The sequence below is a fragment of the Silurus meridionalis genome, chromosome 22 (genome assembly GCF_014805685.1).
Source record: "Silurus meridionalis isolate SWU-2019-XX chromosome 22, ASM1480568v1, whole genome shotgun sequence".
Taxonomy (NCBI): Eukaryota; Metazoa; Chordata; class Actinopteri; order Siluriformes; family Siluridae; genus Silurus; species Silurus meridionalis.
In genome coordinates, this window is record NC_060905.1 from 19,391,840 (window position 1) to 19,408,986 (window position 17,147).

General features: G+C 39.3%; 1 long non-coding RNA gene across 1 annotated transcript; it reads left to right on the forward strand.

The window, feature by feature from the left end:
- On the forward strand, nucleotides 1-12,257 carry LOC124376190. The gene is made up of 3 exons (XR_006923790.1): nucleotides 1-617; nucleotides 2,271-2,385; nucleotides 11,592-12,257. It is a non-coding gene; the product is annotated as an uncharacterized LOC124376190 (long non-coding RNA).
- Nucleotides 12,258-17,147: the final 4,890 nt, after the last annotated feature.

A 17,147-nucleotide genomic window follows, 5' to 3' on the forward strand; every position in this document is an offset into this window, starting at 1 on the left:
AGGCAGGTTTTAGCACATTGCTGTTCTGCTGAGGTCTTAAAGTATTTGATAAGCTTTAACCGTGTAAATGTTAGTGGTATCTACAGTGCTTGTAGTCATTCTCTGGAAGTCTGCAACGTTTAGTGATGAAAGCACTGTCCTAGTATCTATGTACAAGGTGATATCAAAGAGTTTAGGGACTGAGGGTGTGACTGGTGCTATTCTGACTACGTGCATTACCATGTCTGGGATTTCATTACAGAAAGTTAGAACAAAGAGCAAACTTGAAATTCTACGTGAAACGTCACAAATGTGCACTTCAAGAGAGGAAGAACATCACCGGAAGATGATGAGAATCAGGAAGTCATTCAACAAGCTTCAACAAAATCAACCATTCAGCAACTCGTGCATGACGATCGTCGGAGGACTTGATCCCACTTCCGCACCTACCCTACCTGACAGATTTTTTTTCTCATTAGAACTTTGCCCTCTTCCCGGAAATCAAGATCCAGCTCGAAGGCTGCCGTTTTGACATCCGCAGTGAATCGCAGCAGGCGCTTCGAAAAGAAGACATCCAGGACACGTTCCAAAAGAATGCTGGGAGTGCTGTAATGTTGTGCAAAGGGACTATTCTGAAGGTGAGGAAGTGTGGAAACGTAGATAAATAAAGTACTTTCTTGTAAACCGAGATCTTCTTTATTACCACCATTCCAGTTAAAGGTTTAACTACTGTATCGTTACGAGGCCTTTACAGTAAGAGTTTGTATTGACCGCATGGGTCTTATCTCACAGTCTGCAGGGGCTGTTCTGCAGTTCCTGTTATTACAGTCTTGTGTCACGGTGGCTGAGCCATGCGCCTGACCCGGCTCACTTACCATCAGAGACCTTTTCTTTTCACTTCTTAACAATCGAGATGTAAAAATTACTATGGAGGAAAATACAAACGATGTGTATGTGGTTTAGCTTAGAGAACAATGACTATAAGAAAGAACAAAAGAACCTGACTAAAACACCAACCATCCAAACATCTCTACCACACCTGTTTTTGTTGTTGTTTTTTTAATTCAACCTTCTCAGATGTCTAGAAAGCTTGATTTGGTCGCTCAATACATTTTGCGTTGACTGAAGAGCCCCATGAGGGAATTTTAGCAGAGTAGCAGTGAGAAACACAAAATGCAAGGACGCAGGGCCATATTTAGAGATGACTTACCCCTTCAGGATCAGTATTTCTGCTTTCATTCTTCTGATTGAAAACTACTGAGCTACAATTGGCTTTTATGTGTTTGTTTGTTTATTAAATTATTTATTTAGTAATTTATTCACCAATCAATTTTCGAACATTCATTCATTTGCTTTGTGAGCTACACTATATTTCCAAAAGTATTGAGTCCCCTGATTTTTCCTGCTTATATGTGGTTCTTTTCCAAACTGTTACCACAAAGCTGGAGGCACACAATTGTCTTTAGATGCGCTACAATAACATTTTCGGATCATGGCAATGCTCCTGTGCACAAAGTGAGCTCCATGCTTTGGAGAGGATCTTGAGTGGTCTGCTGTAGAGTTTTGATCTCATCCCTACTAAACACCTTTGGGATAAATGTGAACGCTGACTGCACCCCAGGTCTCCTCACCTACATCAGTACCTGACTTTTGTAACACCCTTGTGGCTGATGAACACAAATATCCATAAACACACTGCAAAAATCTAGTAGAACATCTTCCCGTAAGAGTGAAGGGAATTAGAAGAGCAAATTGGGACTAAATGTGGAATGCAATGCTCAGAAAATCACACACCTTACCTATGACCAGGTGTCCCATATATAGTGTAAAATATAGTGTATTTATAAATAATCATATATAGTACTATAGTCGTCTTGTTGTACGGTGAAGTCAGTTCCAGTCCAGACAGAAGTATGGAGTGGGAGCCATTTTGGCTCAGGATTCTTTTCATTTTCTGGAATCTTCCCTGCTCCAAAACAACCCCGAACCATTAAGCTTCCATCTCCATGTGTGACTGTGTGGGTGAGGGAGTCTCATCACATCTTCTCTCCTGTTCTGCATCTTACACATGTTCTCCTGTTATTATGGTTTGATTTGATCCAATGCTCTCAGGGTCTAACATTCAGTTCTCCTAAGATTCAACTGGTCCTTCACAAGTTCAAAATCTGCCACAAAGGAGATTAAATTCTCTTTTAAGTCCCAGTGCATTCTGCATACTGAGTTCTGTTTCAGTTTTGTCTTACCGGTGTGTTTGCTCTTGTCTAAACATCACTGTGTTTGTGTTTTTTCAGCGAGACGAGATTAGCGCTTGAGGACTTTGAGAATGCAAATGATCGTGATGCTGTTCGTCGCTCATTGTTGTCTGATGTTCCTGTTGCTTTTACTTCATCCTGCAACTGGTTTCAGGTAGCTGCTTCGAGACTCTCTTAGCTTCTTCATCATTTGATTTTTTTTCCAAACTAGAGTCGAATTATTTAGGAATCATCTTGTTTGTCTTTATATTTTTTCCTTATAAAACCACATCTTTAAAAAAAAAAATTATATATATATATATTGTAAAGTACAATAAGTGCAGAAGACATCAAATGTGTATGTCTGTGTATTTGACATTATAATCAGACTGATTAGACTGGAAAGGTGTGTGGATGTGTGGGGGAGTGAAAGAGATGATGGCTGAAGTGCTGGGGAAACAACAGGAAGCCTCCTCTTCTTGTTTTGACTCATGAGGGACCAGGGGGAGAGTGGTGGACTGGGGTGGACCGGGGTGGACTGGGGTGGGGGTGGTTATTAAGAGGTGTTAAGAATTTGGAACTCCTGAATCTTGTGCCTGCACTCGGGCCGAACTCTGCACCCAGGACCAAATATCTGACATTCCTTTTATAAGTAGACACACAAGTATTGGCAAAAACCACTGCCCTGCTCTGATCAAGTGTTCCACTGACTAAATAAGGGTCCTCCGAATCGTCCTTGTGTCTATTATTATTGTCCCCCATATTATTCATCGAAAAGAATGTAGGTGTCTGAAAAGGCCTAGAAAGTGACATGCCCTCATTCTTTGTCAAAATTCATGAGGTCTTAGTTGTTTTAGTCAGGACCTTTGTGTGCAGGCTGTTAGGATGAGTGCATTCTTGAGACAAGGATGTCTTCTTATCATCCTTAACAGATACAAGTGAGTGATAGAATACAGCTAGCTGGAACTTGTGGGAAGCTGTTTATTTTTCGACACTGCAAGGCCAGGTTTTTTTTTTACTTGTTGTGGGATTTCTCTCTATCGAAGTCCTTGGTCGCTTTGCAGAACCTTTCCTTTCCCTTCCTGGCTTTCCTAAAGACATGTCTCACTAGTTAATGACACCTATTCTCCTGTACTTCCATCCCACAAACCTCTTTTCATCTCGTACTCCAGTGGCATGCGGCTTTGAAAGACTCTCTGGCTTCTTATCAGTCTGTATTGTTGCTAAAGACGGCCGGCTTGATATTAAAGTATTTTAATGCTTCCTTTTATTGTGAACACGAACTCGAAGCTGCTGTCGTATTTTTGAGGACATGAGCAGGAAACGTGAGTCATTTCAGTCTGTGATTGATGTGAATTTTCTTCTTTTTTTTTTAATTAGTCGCTTTTGTCTCAAATCACCACAGAATGCAGAACACAAGGCCATGTGATGCCTATTTTTCGAGTTTTGCTGATACACCCTGAACAACAATAGCTTCAAAAACTCTCTGGTGGATCGATGTCACTAATGTTTACGTACGCATTTTGTCACTCATGTTCAATAGCTTTGACCTTTAACCTCACAGAAGTGCTTCCAGGTGGTGGCACTCCAGCATTACCTTTCATGTCGTCCTGTGGCGGTGTCCGGCAGTCCACTAGCATGTCGCTAATTATAAATATTATGTTACCTTCTCACTCAAATATCCTCTCTGATTCCAGGCACTCACCAAATTCCTCGTGAAGATAGCAACAAATACTCTGCCCCCAATATGTGGGTAGAGGTGTGTGTGTGTGTGTGTGTGTTGGGGGATTAATCAGTTCAACCAGTTAGCATGTTAGCAAGCCTAAAGGGTGTTAGCAGTGCAAGAAGGATTTAAAATTGAAAGGAGATTATTTTAATTAGTTTAACATATACATAGTTTAATTTATTCATATATAAAAAGGTGTCACAAAGAAGCTTTAGATAAATATATAGATTTTATATTAAAGGTCACGTGTGTTGTGGTGAATTCGAGTTTCTTCATCATTTATTCCTCACTAAATGTTCTGCTTGATGTAGAACTGATGTTGAACTGTATGTTGGTGATCAGTAGATACACCAAATGCCGATCAGAACACGTGTAAAACAGAGCATGCACTCGACCCTAATTGGTGTAAACAGTTACGTTTTTATCCTCGTAAATAAAAAGGAGCAATTTGACTAAATGTAGTAAAAAGTAAAATATTTGAGTTTTAAATGAAGCTACAGTAAAAATCTCCACAAATGGAAAAACTTCAGTAAAGTAAAAAGCTACTTAAGTAGAGAAAGTAATAATCTTTTCTTCCTTCTGTCCACCAGTGATTTCCATTTAAAGTACACACTCTCCAACTTTCCCAGTGGCGTTTTCCCATACCAGTGTTTTTACCATAATGGTCACATAAATATTGTGGTCTTAGACCATGTCCACTCTAATAGGTTTTCGTTTTAAAAATGCAAATTTTCTCTCCATTTTGTCCTTTTGTCCACACAGAGACAGTGTTTTTAGTCAACAATAACATGGCTTCAAGCATTTCAGTGAGGATCAGCAACTTTTGAGAAACGGTTAGTGCAAACGCAAAGCGTTTTTGAGACACTGTTTTCAAATTGATCCGGATTAGCGTTACTCCTAGAGACTTGTCACCTGAGGTCAGGAATCTCTTACCGGACAGACACCATGGTTCACACAGCAAGTGCTAAGCTTTTCTTTTTCTTTTTTTGCTGCATTTTCCCATTAAGCAAGTATTTTGAGCACAGACACTTACAAACTAGATTCAGCTAAACAAGCTAACGCAGTGTGTGTGTGTGTGTGTGTGTGTGTGTGCATGTTAAATCTCCTCTTTGATTCACCCCATTAGTGTGCGATCTGATACGATTAAACACAATGCAGTATAATTCAATGAAATGTAATATTTAATATGGAACCAACAATACACGTTTGTATTCGTTTGGTTCAGACAGACAGCAAATCATCAATTTACTGAAGTGACTTCTGACTTCTGACGCATGGCCCCTTTTACACACACGCCTTTGGAGTGCAAAAATAAAGAAAAATATATAAAACCAGACGTTCTTTTCCTGTTCTGTCTCCAAGAAGATGCAGCTCTACCTCTGCCATGTTCTATTCTCAGGACCTGCCTTGGTCTCCGTAGTTTTGTGATAAGTCGAAATCAATCAACATAAAAAATATTGGTCACTTTCAAAATAATAAAAGTTTAGCGCATCTACTAATGATTCTAAATAAATTAGTTTTTTTTTACAGATGCCAATATGTTGCATTGTGAGTCAAATGCCAACTTGTATCTGATATACACTTTTTTATATCAGTGTATCACATCGTTAACTTACAGTGCATCCGGAAAGAACTCACATTTTCCCCATTGTTATGTTACAGCTTTATTTCAAAATGGATTCAATTCATCATTTTCCTAAAGTACATGTAAATAAATATTCACAGCTTTTGCTCAACACTTTGTTGAAGCTCATTTGGGACCAGTTGAAACCTTAAGTTTTTTGAGTTTCATGCTACAAGCTCACCACCCATTTTTGAGCAGTTTCTCCCACTGTTCTTTGCAGAACCTCTCGAGCTCCATCAGGTTGGATGGGGAGTGGCAGTGCACAGACATTTTCAGATCTCCTGAGATGTTTCATCAGGTTCAAGTTTGGACTCTGGCTGGGCCACTCGAGGACATTCACAGAGTCCTGTAGAGACTCCTTACGTTATCTTGGCTGTTTGCTTTAGGTTGTTGTCCTGTTGGAAGATGAACCTTTACCCCAGTCTGAGGTCCAGAGTGCTCTGGAGCAGGTTTTCATCAAGGACGTCTCTGTACATTGCTGCATTCATCTTTCCCTCGATCCTGAGTATTATCCCAGTTCCTGCCGCTAAAAACATCCTCACAGCATGATGCTGCCACCACCCTGCTTCATTGTAGGGATGGTATTGGCCAGGTGATGAGCAGTGCCTGGTTTCCTCCAGACATGACGTTTGGCATTCAGACCAAAGATTTCAATCTTTTTTTTGGGCAAACTCCAGTAGGGTCATCATGTGCCTTTTACTGAGGATTGGATTCTCCCCTGTTCACTCAGTTTGGCCGGGTGGCCTGCATTAGGTAGAGTCTTGGTGGTTCCAAACTTCTTCCATTTGGAGGCCATTGTGATCATTGGGATCTTCAATGCAGCAGAAATGTTTGTCTCCTTCCCCATATCTGTGCCTTGATACAATCCTGTCTCTAAAGTCTACAGACAATTTCTTGGGCTTCATGGCTTTGTGCTCATTGACTGTTAACTGCAGGACCTTCTATAGACAGGTGTGTGCCTTTCCAGATCATGTCCAATCAAATTAATTCTCCACAGGTGGACTCCAATCAAGTTGTAGAAACAGCTCAAGGATGATCAGTGGAAACACGATGCCCCTGAAATTTGTAATAAATTTGCACAGATTTCAAACAAACCTCTTTCATGTTGTCATTATGGGGTTTTATTTGTAGGATGTTAAGGAAAATAATAAATTGAATCTATTTGGGAATGAAGCTGTGACATAACAAAATGTGGAGAAAGTGAAGTGCCACAGGAAACTGTATCTGTGGTTGCCAAACTTGTAAAAAAAAAAAATTAAGTATTGTATGTTGTTTTGTTTAGCTGTGTAAAGGGCCAGGTTGTGCAGCTATGCTAGGCTAATATCAAATATTTTTTTATATCTCAAAAGATCTTTAGATCCTAGAAAAAGTTGCATGCTCATGTTTCTATCAGAAATAACATTTATGAAATGTATTAGTCAGGATTTAAGAGTAATTATACAGTAGCACAGAGACAGTGGTAAATGACCCGCTATTGCCCTCTGATCACTGATACACAGTTGTATGCATTAGCAAGGCCAGGTTAGAGAACTTTCTAATAATTCTGATAAGACAGAAGAACTTGGACCATCAGCCAATCTGCCATGTGTTAATCCCCATACAAAACAGCTCTATAGTGTAAAATAATCCTACAAATCTATTTCTATATCTAAATATATCAATTTCTTCTTCAGTGAAACCTGCTCCTCTGGGTTACATAAAATATATACAATAAAAACAAGACCAAAATAAGAAAGGTTCATATGCATTGCAGGGAGAGGCAGAAAAAACAACAGGGCCTCTACCTAAACAATAAAGAAATTAAAAACTAAACAATAAAACGAAATTCTAATAACAGATATGAAAGTGTAAATGACTGCAAAAACGCAGGAATAAAGAACTCCAAAAACAAATATAAAACGATTTATATTATAATAATAAATATACATCAAATAATAATAATAGAAAATAATAAAACAGCAATAATAGTACAAAAGTGGGTTTAATTTATTTGGTGTGTGCAGGTGCACTGTGCAAAATTCAGTCAGAAGTCATGTAGAAAATATTATGAAATATAGTAGAAAATATGAGTAAATGTCAGACAAAGATGTTGATACACATCTGCTGCCTATGTGGTTAAACACTTAAACACATGTTTGCATAATAGGGTGCATGAAGTTCATCCAAGTAACACAAGATAAGATATACACTGGCGATCAACATTAGAGAACAATTTATAAACAATTGAACAATTCTGAAATAATGTCATCTTCACTGCTCAACAGTTGAAGGAGTTTTTGTCCTGTCTATACCATGCTACCAGAACACCTTTTCCAAAAAAATAACTAAGGCATTTAAAAAAAAAAACATTATTTTGCAGAAAACACACTGATCAAAATTAGAGAACACTTTCAGATACCTCCCAGTTATTGGTTTCAATCTGGCACCTGGTGCTAATTTCCTTGATTATCTGTAAACCCCTATTTAACTGGCAGCCTACCTTCCAGTTTCACTGACTCTGCAAGATGGTGGGCCGTTCTAAAGTGACTGAAAGCAGCAGGTTGTCCAGATGAAGGCCAAAGGGATGACCCTATCAGCCATAGCAAGACAAGTTGGACGTTCCAAATCTGTGATTTCAAGAATATTGAATCTTTACAACATCACAAACTCATTCAAGTCCGCCAAGAAGGCTGGTCGTCCACAGAAGACAAATACAAGAGAGGACAGGATACTGCAGAGGATCTCAATGGGCAATCGTTTCCACACTGCAGCTGGAATTGCTCACCAGTTCAGCGCTGAACAGGGTAAGGATCTGTCCCGTCATACAGTCTCTCAACGTTTAAGAGCATTTGGACTGAAAGCCCACTCTGCAGTGACCAAACCTCTCATTAACAGAAAGGAACAAAAGGCTAGACTAAGCTTTGCTGAGGAGCATATTGTGTGGACAGAGAAGAACTGGTCCAAAGTTCACTTCAGTGATAAAAGCAAGTTTAATTTATTTGGGTCCGATGGGAAACGTTATGTTCGGCGACAAACTGGAGAAAGACTGAACCCAAAGTGTGTAAAGAAGTCAGTGAAAAGTGGAGGAGGAAGTGTCATGGTTTGGGGCATGTTTTCTGCAGCAGGAGTTGGGCCTCTTATACAGCTACATGGCAGAGTGAATGCAAATGTTTATCAGAACCTTCTTCAGCAACATATGTGTAACAAACTCACTGACCCCGTACTGGAAGAAAGACAGACAGGCAATAGTTCACCAAGCAGAGCCACATACTCCCACCGCCCGACTCAGGCCAGGGAACCGTCGGGCCTAAACTGACTCCCCCCTCGCGGCACGAGAGGCAAAAGGTAGCGAAGGGTGCTCCCAGATTCCGAGGAACGGGCAGGTGTCTGGGGAGAAGAAGAGAGAGAGAGAGAGAAACTGCCTGTCCCTGGGTACAGTGCCATCTGGACTTCCCTGAAGTGGCGTGGCAGACGATGGAGTGACTGTTGCAGCAATCCTCGTTGACCTGGTCCTGCTCCCTCCATGGCGTAGTCTCCCTGGCGTCATACCCCTCTTCCAGTCCCGGGTTTTGGCACCACTGTAACAAACTCAATGACCCCGTACTGGAAGAAAGACAGACAGGCAATAGTTCACCAAGCAGAGCCATCTTTATTTACTTTCGTTTTCACCCTGACGCTTTCCTCTCCAGTATTCACACCAGGGCTCACCCACACACTCACGGTTCGGGACGCCTTTCCTTCCCGACGTTTGCCGGCAGTCTCTCCCGGATTAGCACGCGCTTCCTTCGGCGTCTGCCCGTCTCACTCGCGGACCGGCCGCTTTCTCTCTTAGCGCGCCCGAGTTTCCTCATGGACCAGCACGCCTTTTCTCGCGTCCACCCGAGATCACCAGCCGGCTACCACGTCTCTTCTTCCTGACGTTTGCCGGCACCCGCTCGCACTTAGTCCCCGTTCGGGGACCCTTCTTCTCGTCTCTCTGCTTGGTGACACTCTCCTCGAGGTTGGCATCTCTCTCCTCTTTATTGGTGTTGCCGGACTGAAACAGAGTGCACTGATAACTCTCATCAGCTGCAGATGTTTCTTACCGCTCATTCCTTCCGGCTCCGCCCTTCACTCGTGCCCCGATGCCACAATATGGTTCTTTCCATGCGTTCATCACCCAATCAGCCTGCAGTGTTCATGCAGGACAACGCTCCATGTCACACAGCAAAACGGGTAAAGCAGTTCCTTGAAACTGAAAACATTGAAATAATGACATGGCCTGCCCAGAGTCCTGATCTCAACCCAATAGGGAACCCCTGAAAAATCCTTGGTGACAAAGTTATGGCCAAGAAACCCACTACAGTCACCAAACTGTGGAGGAGACTGGAAGAAGAGTGGACCAAAATCACACCAGAGCAGTGTGAGAGACTAGTGCTGTCCTGTGGCTGCAAATGTGCTGAAGTCATTCAGAGCAGAGGCCTGGACACTTCCTACTAATTGCTGACTGTTGTAACCTTCAGAAAATATTTTTGTAATCTTTTTCCATGCTACAGTCATTGTTGTTCTCTAATTTTGATCAGTGTGTTTTCTGCAAAATAATGTTTTTTTTTTAAATGCCTTAGTTATTTTGTGGAAAAGGTGTTCTGGTAGCATGGTATAGACAGAACAAAAACTCCTTCAACTGTTGAGCAGTGAAGATCACATTATTTCAGAATTGTTTATAAATTGTTCTCTGATTTTGATCACCAGTGTACCTTTATTCGTCCCACAGTGGGGAAATTTCTTATACAGCATAGATCAGCTTCAGCTATCAGTAGTAGAATCTAGTAATATATAATATCATTTAGCAATACCTTCAGGTAAAATATAACATTTCTTATATTAGTTTAAATTCAAGATTAATGCATATAACCATTACTCAACATTTATATAGTATAATACTCAGCTTTTCATAGAGAGTTCACAATAATCCTGCTTTAGAGTAAAGTTTAGTATAAATCAAAATCATATAATCAAAATGTTAGTAAATGTAATACATGTTATAAAGGCCGGTGGATTAGATTAGGGTTAAAAAAAATGCGGCAGTTGTACTCAAATAAAAATAGTAAAATAAGCAAACAGCATGCAGGCAACATGCATTAACTATACTCAAACAGCATATATGCATATATATTCAAAGCACAGGTAAAAACCTAAGTGGAAAAATCATATACAAAATATATAAAAAATAGGATATAGGATAATAGGCAGAACACCTCATCAGGTAATAAAGAATGTAGGAGAATAGTTGCAAGAACTTGTATAAGAGATCCAGTGCCCAAAACACACATTTTTTGATGATCCCACTAAGAAGGTGAACCTGTGAATTTGCTTTAAAATACATTCTAAATTGCTCTGGAATGTAAAACTTCGCTCGAATATATCTTACACATGAAAACCTATATTTAAAAAATATTATCATAAATAACACTTCTACAATAATAAAAATGTTTTGAAGTGTAGTAGAAACAGTAATTGAAAGAACTATATTACAATATGAAAGATAAATTAAAGCATAATAAAGCGTAAAAAGATGCCAAAGCCTCCTTATTATATTGGTAGATTTTTGTATTTTTCTTGTGTGTGTGTGTGTGTGTGTGTGTGTGTGTGTGTGTGTGTGTTTCTGGGTCACTGCTTCTGAAAGAAAGAATGGAAGACAAAGAAGGAGTCTTTTAAACTAATACTAACAGTACTGAATTTTACTTCTTAGAAGTTTGACCCAAGAAATGAAGTATCCTTAATTAAAGTGATTATTTGAAGTCAATTAAAGCCTTTAAGTCTAAATTAACTTTTCTTTTATTTATTTTTATTTTTTTTTGGACTAGCCTTAGCTAGCATAATTGAACCATAACATAATTGAAACAAAAAGCCGTGGTTTTCGTATTGGAAAATGAGATTGCTTTGGTGATCCTGCAATACAGCTTCCTTCCATCAGCCTCCTAATGAGCTTCATCCTCCCACCAGCGAACCCTCCCCTCTTAGACACACATTGCTTATGTGTACTGATCATTGTGAACGTCTCTCTTCACAGGTCATCCGTGAAAGGAAGCTGTTTGTTTTCTTTCTGCTAGAATCGTCCCTCACCATACAAGGATACAAGCACTTTGACGTGGAACGATGAGGGAACGTAAACAAAGAGCATTCCAGGGTGAAGGATGATGGTATGGTTTGCTCAGGACTTCTTTGAGTTTGAGGCATTTCTCCTTATTTTAGAGGAGTTTTAATATCCAAATTATTGTGGTAGAAACTTTGAGTTTGAAGAGGTAACGTGTATCCCTCTCTAACTTCACCCATCCAGGCCAGATGAAAAGGTGCCCCCCCATCCCCCTTGGGTGGACATGTCTTCATTGTCGTGGTTAAAGTGCTTGAGTTAGAAGATAAAAGCGTAGTCAACTGAAGGCTTTAGCGGATGTCTGAACGAGGTCTGAATGAAAGCAATGGATTTTTAGACAGGATGCGCTGACAAGGTAGAAATAAAAGCAAAAAGGCTGAAAGAGGTGTCAGGTTTTGCTCTCACTCTCTGTGTGGACAGGACAATTTGTTCCTATTAGTCCTGCTTAACATTCTGTCTTAATCTGTGTCACGCTGCTGGAATTGAAAAAATATTTCTTGCTTGTCCACAAATATAACCCTGTCCCTTTCAAGGCTTTTACTTCCTTCATTTTATCCAAAAATACAATAAATCTGTTTTAATCTGTTTTGATTCTTTGTGCTATTCAAATATTGTCTTCCCTGGAAAAACGAAATAACATGTAGTACATGAACATGTCAAAGCAATGATTTCAAAATTCACCGTTAAAATAGTTTTTAAACAGGTCTTTGTTTTCTGAATTTCACTGATGCTCATTGAAATGCTCCTGTAGCACTTTAGAACGTTTCTGTGGTGACGTGTTCTTTCTTTCACGAGCCCAAATGTATTGAAAAAAAAATCTTCTGAAAAAATTTTCTGTTATTAGAGCGAATCTTTCTTGGATTGTACCGCAGATGTAAAACAAATTTTATGTTGGGATATACGTTTTAAATTTCATTCTTAATGGTCTTAAAAAGTCTTACATTTGACAAATTCAATACAGCTATATGTCATACCACTTCATACTGTATCATACTTATATAAAACCCACACTATATATACCCTTATTCAGTTATATGTACATATTACTACACCTTCTGTATAACCACATACCCTTATTTATTACACTGCCACCTGTAAATAAGCTATTGTTAGGCGAGTGACTGAGGCGGAAGCCGATGCACCAAAACCCAAATCCTTTAATGGCAAAATGCAGCAAAACACACAGACACCAATGCAAACAATAACGGACGCTAAAGTGGGGTGAGAGAGGCGGTTATATGGGCATGACAAATGCGAGGCAGGTGGTTGTAATCAGTAGGATGGTGATGAGCTCCGAGCGGGCAGGGCACGCGCAGGCGAAGAGGAAGGGTGCTCCCTGACAGCTATCTATGCACTTCTGGTTTGATGCTAACTGCATTGTATTGGCTCTGTACATGTACCCTGCACAATGACAATAAAGTTGAATCTAATTTAATCTAATCTAATCTAATCCAAATTCAGCATCATTTCATAATTTATCTCTTTTCCTCATACCCGTACACTGGATCCCTTATTTTCACAGCCAGTATGCTCACACTTACATACCTACATCTATTGATTATACAATATAATAATAATTGAAGCGTGTCAAACACCTTCTGCGAGTTGCGCCGGATCTCCACAATGTTGTCAAAACAGCGACCTTTGAGCAGCATCTTCATCTGCGGTAACAGGACGAAGTCCGCAGGAACCGCATCTGGCAAGCAGGGTGGGTGCAGAAGTGAGATCATGTGGATCGTTCTCCGCCGATCATCATGCACCAGTTGCCGAATGGTTTGTCAGAGGCTTGTTGGAGCTCGTTGAAGGTCTTCCTGATCTCGAACGACTCGTTGCAGCAGCAACGTGTGTCAAGCGTAAATCTAGTGACTCATCTTCCCAGAAGAGTGGGGGATTATTATAACAGCAAAATGGGGAATAAATGTGAAACAGGATGTTCAAATAGGACATAATCTTATCCTAAGGTGTCACTTTTTCATTTTTCATTTTAAGTATTGCAATGTGTGATGCTTTTAATGATATTATGGTTATAGATATATATTTTTTCATTAATAACTATTAAAAATCAAGTTTTGGTCAAAACATGTTCTCTCATTTGAATTTTCAGTTTTTTGTTTACGCACTTTTGAACAGGTCTTTCGGGAAAATTAACTATCATATTTATTTAATAAAATAATTCATATTTTTGTCCAAACATCAATTGCCCTTTTACCATTTTGAAGGTGGAATAAATGGTAAAAGGGCAAATCATGTTTGGACAAAAATATGAATTTTCTTTATGATGAAAAGTCATATCTTTGTCAAAAAAATTCATATTTTTTCTCATTTTTTATATAAGAAATACAGTTATAAAAACACAATTTGTCTTGTCCCTTTTTTCGTTTAAAATAAAATTTACTTATGAATATGAAAATACATATTTTAAGAATATAATTTTTTTAGAAAAAAAAAGTTGTATTGTAAAAAAGATTTAGAATGTCACATCTTTGGTTTTCTGTTTCAAGTATTGCAATTTGTGATGCTTTTGATGTTCAGGTTCATTAGAAATCAATATGACATGCTTGAGAAAAAAGTACTATTATTTTGTGACACGAAAAGCAAACCACATTACACTTTACACTGCCAAACAATAAGCATCGAAATATAGGAAATGAATGCATGATTTAAGAAGATACAGTCTAGAACAGGAGTGGCCAACCAGTCAGAGACCGAGAGCCAGATTTTTGACTGTGTTACCGCAAAGAGCCACATCATACACATGGGCACACATGAACATCACCCATCCCTTCCTCTTACACTTACACACACACACACACACACACACACACACACACACACACACACACCTCTGCTCAGCCAGATATATTGTAAATGTCACACACCAACATAATGACAGAAATTGACTCCTACAGTTCTAAGACCACAGTCCAGTCATTTTTAACAATGAACATTGTGTGCACTGTCTCACACACACAAACTCTTAGTTTAAGCAAGTCCACAAACAAATATATAATAATTTACAATAGCGTTTTTCTTTTACTGTGCATGTTACTTAGTGGGACTTTCGGCATTCCCTGCCTTGAACAATCCCCTTCAAATCTGCCTCGTATTCCGTTGTTGCCACTCGAAGCAATTCTTTCACGTGTGTGTCAGTCAGAACAGATCGATGCTTTGATTGCACGTGTTTCAGGGTAGAAAACAGACTGTTTGTGTGTGTTTTTTATGTGCGTGTTCCCTTCGCTTGAGTTCAATACGGTATTTTCGTCAAATGCGCATGTGCGTGAGATGAATATACCGCAAAGTTTCCCAGTACGGGTAGGGGCAAGATCATTTAAGTCTTAAAAATACCGTATTGAACTCAAGCGAAGCGAACACACACATTAAAAAAAACACAAACACAAACTTCGATATGAACGTAAGAGCCGCATGAAACCAGCCAAAGAGCCGCATGCGAGCCACAGGTTGGCCACCCCTGGTCTAGAAACAAGATTTCAAGATTTCCTGAAATAAGAAAACATATCTAAACAAAAAGTCTTCAAATAAGCATCAAAGCGCTTCTTCCTAAAGGTCAATTTAGTCTAATAACTGGAAAGTTGATTGTTAATAATTTTTTGAAACAGTTTGCTTTTCTTAATTTGTGTGAAAAAATGTTAAAAAGAAAATCCCTCTTAATTTAAGAATCGTCATCATTTTATATTCTGTCTACAAAAATAAATTAAAAAAGAAACAAAGCAAAATCATTACTTAGATCTGAACACTGAAAGAACTTTAACATGAGGAACTGAAATCAAACTACAGAATTGTTTATTACTGTAATAAATACTTGGTATGAAGAACAAACTTCCAAAAAATAATAAGTGTACTGGCGTATAAATAATGTTTATAAAGAGTGTAGTGAATTAATACTACAGACTCTTATCATTTGTTATTAAGTTGTAAATAAATATGTTAAAACACGCGTTTGGAATAAATAATGCTAACAACAAGTCTAATTATTAAGCGTTTTTACTGGGCAACTGAACAAACTCAATGTACCGGTAAAATAAAGAATTTTAAGCTTTACTAACTAACCAAGAAAACCAAGATAAATAATCTTAAAACATAATAATAATCCTAATAATTTTACGCAATCTGCTTTTGCATCATATTTTATTCTTAAGATCAATAAGCCTAGAAATAAGATTGGAAGTCTTAAATAGATGATAGATCAGCTCAATCATGTCTAAAAAAGAGTGTTTGTTCCACCCAACTTGTGTTGGTAAGTTGTTATTGGTTGGATCCTTCTGCTTCAAGCTTGGATAAGTTGACATGACATTATTTCTGCTCACCACGTTTGCTAAGAGTAATTATTGGTTACCAAAGCCTTTCTGAAACTCTGGTTTGATTGAGGTCTGACGCATGTTTGTGCTGCTGCCATGTGATTGGCTAATTCAAATACCTCACTTTACTGGTGTTTCTATTAAAATGTACACTCACCGGCCACTTTATAAGGTAGACCTGTCCAACTGCTCGTTAACGCAAATTTCTAGTCAGCCAATCACATGGCAGCAACTCAATGCATTTAGGCATGGTCAAGATGATCTGCTGCAGTTCAAACCAAGCGTCAGAATGGGAAAGAAAGGTGATTTAAGTGACATAATTATGGTGCCAGACAGGCTGGTCTGAGTATTTCAGAAACTGCTGATCTACTGGGATTTTCATGCACAACCATCTCTAGGGTTTATAGAGAATGGTCCGAAAAAGAGAAAATATCCAGTGAGCGGCAGTTCTGTGGGCGTAAATGCCTTGTTGATGTCAGAGGTCAGAGGAGAATGGCCAGACTGGTTAGAGCTGATAGAAAGGCAACAGTAACTCAAATAACCACTTGTTACAACCGAGGTATGCAGAAGAGCATCTCTGAACGCACAACACGTCCAACCTTGAGGCAGATGGGCTACAGCAGCAGAAGACTACACCGGGTGGCACTCCTGACAGCTAAGAACAGGAAGCTGAGGCTACAATTCGCACAGGCTCACTAAAATTGGACAATAGAAGATAGAATACATACAAGTCTCGATTTCTGCTGCGACATTCGGATGGTAGGGTCAGAATTTGGCGTCAACAACATGAAAGCATGGATTCATCCTGCCGTGTATCAACGGTTCAGGCTGGTGGTGGGGATGTAATGATGTGGGGGATATTTTCTTAGCACACTTTGGGCCCATTATTACCAACTGAGCATTGTGTTAATGCCACAGCCTACCTGAGTATTGTTGCTGACCATGTCCATCCCTTTATGACCACAGTGTGCCCATCTTCTGATGGTTACTTCCAGCAGGATAACGCGCCATGTCATAAAGCGCCAATCGTCTCAGACTGGTTTCTTGAACATGACAATAAGTTCACTGTACTCAAATGGCCTCCACAGTCACCAGATCCTAATCCAATAGAGCACCTTTGGGATGTGGTGGAACGGGAGATTCGCATCATGGATGTGCT